This window comes from Chelonoidis abingdonii, chromosome 3 (assembly GCF_003597395.2).
Source record: "Chelonoidis abingdonii isolate Lonesome George chromosome 3, CheloAbing_2.0, whole genome shotgun sequence".
NCBI classification, from domain to species: Eukaryota; Metazoa; Chordata; order Testudines; family Testudinidae; genus Chelonoidis; species Chelonoidis abingdonii.
Window position 1 is genome coordinate 113,620,363 of NC_133771.1, and position 5,099 is coordinate 113,625,461.

A 5,099-nucleotide genomic window follows, 5' to 3' on the forward strand; every position below is an offset into this window, starting at 1 on the left:
CCTGGATGTGGGGCCGGGGCGCAGCTCGGCGCTGCAGGGGTAGGGGGGCAGGTCCAGACGCTCCCCTCTCGCGCGGAGGTGAGGCCGTGACCCGGCGCTGCCAGGCGGAGGCAGCGACCCCCGCTGTTCTCACACTAAATCTCCCGCCCGCCTCTCCCCGGGCGGCCGCGGCCCGCCCTCCTCCCGGCGGGCGCCGCTCGCTGCTGTGGGTTCTGCGCCCTCCCGCGCTGACGATGACAAGTTGCAGGGGCCCCGCTGGGGGGGTCACAGCCCCGTTCTCTTGTCGTAGATGGGGCAGGCCTGGCTTGGCGGCGGCAGGAGCTATGTAGCAGTGTCTGCGTGCCATTCCTGCACCTGTACCAGGATGGCCGAGTGGTTAAGGCGTTGGACTTAAGATCCAATGGACGCATGTCCGCGTGGGTTCGAACCCCACTCCTGGTAGCTGCTGTTTTTTTTCCGCCCTGGTCTGTTAAATTAACAAGGAGGGAATGGAACAAACGCCGAAATCCCAGTAATGCCCCAGGGAGACTACGAGCCTCTGCCTGTCACCCAACTAACACCAGGAGGAGTGGCATGTAACTGAGCTGTGGCTACTGCTTGCACATTGGGATGGGGACTGGGCAGAACTGTCTAAAGAAAAATCTTCTGCGATCACAGCACCCCCAGCGTCACCACAGAGTAAACATGGCTTCAGACATGGTCTCTGCACACAAACAGGGGCAGATATGACAGATGCAGACATACAGGGACTGATACACAGGGATAGGTACACAGACGCTGAGACTGAAACACTAACATACATACAGAGATTGACAGACATGCACACACACAGACATATGGACAGGCAGAGAGAGGTGTAGAGCCCGACACACACACTTCTAGAGACCCAGACATGTAGGGACAAGCATGCAAACACATAGGGAGAGATGCATGGAGATGCACAGACATGCAGAAACAGATACACAGGCATGCCATGACAGAAGTAAAGACTTGCACGCACAGGCAGCCACAAACACACAGCAAGAGTGAGAGAGACACACAGAGTCTGAAAATGACGGCAAACATTCAGCGACAGATGCACAAGCAGGAAAAGACAGACAGGCGGTCACTGACACAGGTATGCATGTGAGGACTTACATACGCAGAGGGACAGAGACACAAGAACATGCAGTAATATACACACGTAGAAAGAGACAGAAAAATACAGGGACAGACAGGAGTATAAATGGAGACAGAGAATCAGTTGGAAACATATGTATTGAGACATGAAAGACATGCTGAGAGGAGATTCCAGGCCCAAAGCACCTGGGGAGGCAGCAGCAGAAAGGCTGTTAAAGCTAAAGTCTGGAAGAAATGGCCCAAGAAGGGGGTCCCAACCCAGTTCAGAGGAGACAGTGGGTGGCCTGTTTTTCCCAAGGTTGTGGGATCTAGAACAGGGGTTCTCAAACTGGGGGTTGGGACCCTTCAGGGGGTTGCAAGGTTATTATATGGGGGGGAGGGGTCATGAGCTGTCAGCCTCCACCCTAAACCCTGCTTTGCCTCCAGCACTTATAATGGTGTTAAATATTTAAAAAGGTGTTTTAATTTATAAAAGGGGGGTTGCACTCAGAGGCCTGCCATGTGAAACGGGTCACCGTACAAAAGTTTGAGAACCACTGATCTGGAAGAACATATAATGATGTTCCTTAAGAAATGCAGGGCAAAGAACATAGCCAGAGCCTAGTTTGTGGCTGGGATCAGGGGTGGCGTGGGATGGGGGGTGGGAGGGAAGCTGCTCTGGCCTGGCAATTGAGCAGAACCTGGGGACCTGACCCTGAGACAGGCTTGGAGATAAAAGGGGCCTGGTAAGAAGCAACTAAGGGATATAACAGCAATAGATTGGAGTCGGCAGTGCATGAGGGTCCCGGGGTTGGACACTGTAGTAGTGGGCAAGCCTGAGTTTCCCCACAGGCCACAGGTAAAGGGGCATAAACTCTAAGAGGGGAACAGGCCTTATTTGGAAATAGGGTGACCAGATGTCCCAATTTTATAGGGACAGTCCTGATTTTGGGGTCTTTTTCATATATAGGCTCCTATTACCCCCACGCCCATCCCAATTTTTCACATTTGCTGTCTGGTCACCCTATCTGAACGAGTGGCCAAATTTAAAGGTCCCAGAGCTGAAGACCCTAGGGAGGGCAACTAGTCTGTTTGCTAGACTCTTTCCTGCCCTGGGCGGGGTGCATTTGGACTTTGTGATGTGGCCAGAGGGTCAAGCTACTGAGAACACACCAAGGTTGGCTGGCAAGCTGCAGAGGGTACCAGAGTTGAGAAAAAGACTGCAGAAAAAGGTTGCACACTCCTCCATTAGGAGACACTCAAGAAATATGTTCCCTGTTACAGAAGTCAATGGGAGTTTTGCCGTTGACTTCAACAGGAGCAGGAACTGACCTTTTATTTTAATTTATTCCTTAGATTTAGAGAGCTACTATACACAAGCTACATCACAGAGAATACTCTAAAAGTGCAGCGGTACAATTCAGCATAACTCACTATGATTCCAGTCATCGTGCCATGATTTTTGAGATATTTGAATTGCCACATCATGATAGTGCTTTATGATGGGGGGGGGGCATAAAAATCATGGAATGACAATATTATGCTAGCCCCAAAGAATATGTCGGGATAGCCAAATGCAAATCAAGAATGCCCCACTATAACTGAGATGGGCAACCTTTACTATGAGTTTAGCCAGAATATTCAGGTCTAATTCCAGCTGAGGTAATTACAGTTGATCCTGCTGAATTTTTCCCCTATAGTTTGACTTAGATATGTGATTTTAAGCTTTCAGTCTAAAACTGTGGTGCAGAGTAGAAAATGTTTAAAAAACTCAACTTTGGTCAGTACTGAAACTCAAAGGACAACAAAAGACTCAATGTAGTATAAAAATAAAGATAATTTATTTCATACAGTCAGTCTTTATTCTGTACCATACAACGTGCTCAGATATCACAGACATGCCTACATATGTTTGATTGTTTAGATGAAATTAAGGAGGCGAACATATCCTGTTGGTAAACTTCTAGGGAATATGAGTATCTACCTACATGGTTTAATTATTCATCATTCGATCTTCATTGAGGTCAAACTCCAAAATTTAAAAACACAACAGCAGTTCTTACAGGTTAAAACTATGCCAGGCTGACAATATCCTGAACAAACCTTATGAAATTAAGATAAACTGTATTGAATTAAGTTAAACCTCATTGAATTAGGGTTAATATCTTTGAGGCTCTATTGTACTAAAAATGCAACTGTGTATGTGTTGTGGCATTGTATGTACCTTCTCAAGTAGGGAGGGGAGATGCTAATGAATGTCCTTAGTTATCTGTCTTTAAAACTCCCCCTCCTGGGAAGATATACCTATACTAGTTCAAACTTGATTCTCCAGAGACCAACAAACAAATTAAAAGCCTTTTGGGTAAAAGCCTGGGTTTTAAGTGACTCAGGGCCTTCTTCCTGACCCTGTAAATGGACAGGACCTCTGATCTATGGAGATCTCCAATTCTTAAGTGTTGATTGGAAGGACTTGGCCGACCAAGACTTCATAAGACTGTGCTTGTTCTGAGCAGAAGCTCTGATAAATATATAACTGCAACTGTCTATGCTGCAATTTTTAGCAGCTCAGCTCTCACAAGCCTGAGTCAGTTGACATGGGCTCTGAGACTTCGTGCTGTGGGTTTTTTGTTGAAGTATAGCTGTACCCCTGGTTACCAATATTTGATACTAAAATGAAAGATACCAACTCCCCCCCCCCCCAAAAAAAACAAGAAAAAAACTTATGAGATATCTGGTCAGTTGTGTAATGGGAGGAAAAATAATTCCTCCTGACTCTGCGACCCTAGTGCTGCAATTAACTTTACAGGCTGACTGCACAATGTGTAAAGAAGTATTTCCTATAATTACTTTTAAATTTACCTTCATTCAATTGTTCTCATATTATGAGACCCTAACCCTAACCCATGGAACCCTTCCCTTTTCATTGCAAACTAATCCTTCTTTGGATCACTTCCCGTTGTGTGTGAACCCTGCTTTAACGATAATCACCGCCAGTTCCCTTCTTTAGATCTCTTCATTATCACTTGACTAAACTCAAACTCACTATTCGACAGGGATGCATATCATTATTAGCATATGCATTAGTTTCTATCACTTGAAATGCACCGTAGCCTCTTATTTTCATTTTTCTGCTGCTGCACAAAGAGCTGAGATCTTCAATAAACTACCAATACTAATGCCTAATTCTTTCCTTTGCAGGATACCTGTGCGGAGACCACCGGTATTCGAGTTTAGAGTATTTTTTGCCATTGTATATAATCTTGCATTTATCTAAAATCCGTTTCAATATCTGTAGTGTTACTCAATCCCTCCAATGTGTCTAATTCTATGTGAAAAGAACAGGAGTACTTGTGGGCATATATATTTCCTTACTATATGTTCTATTCTGTGCATCTAAAGAAGTGGGCTGTAGTGCAGGAAAGCTTATGCTCAAATAAATTTGTTAGTCTCTAAGGTGCCACAGGTACTCCTGTTCTTTTTGCGGACACAGACTAACACAGTTGCTTCTCTGAAACCTGTCATAATTCTATGTGGAGTTTACTCAATCATCTATGGGATTTAATAGCTGCAACAATTGAGTGTTGTCAGCCAGACTTCATTAATTCTTTGGCTACTTCCTACTCCAAATCCATATATAACACTAGTTTCTAAACAGACCTTTTAAGAATTTTACTACTTAATCCCATTACTCTTTGGCCTGTCTTGAGAGGCAAAAGAGGATGTGTTCTTTTTTCAATCACATTGGGTCTATGTCTTTAGCTGAACAGGGTTGAAAAACTTCTCTAAGAAGCAGGGTAAGAAATGTGAAAACATGGCTAGCTGCATTGTTGCCTAGACTCCAATAGGATCAGACAACATGGCTTCAAACAGGTTAGTCTGCATCTTACTGGGCCTTTTCAGGCCTGGTCTACACTACGCGTTTAAATCGATTTAAAGAGCGTTAAATCGATTTAACGCTGTACCCGTCCACACTACAACGCCCTTTATATCGATATAAAGGG

At 45.1% G+C, this 5,099-nt stretch overlaps 1 non-coding gene across 1 annotated transcript; it reads left to right on the forward strand.

Moving 5' to 3' along the window:
- The first annotated feature begins 358 nt into the window (after positions 1-358).
- On the forward strand, positions 359-441 carry TRNAL-UAA (transfer RNA leucine (anticodon UAA)). Its single transcript has one exon. It is a non-coding gene; the product is annotated as a tRNA-Leu (tRNA).
- The last annotated feature ends 4,658 nt before the right edge of the window (positions 442-5,099 follow it).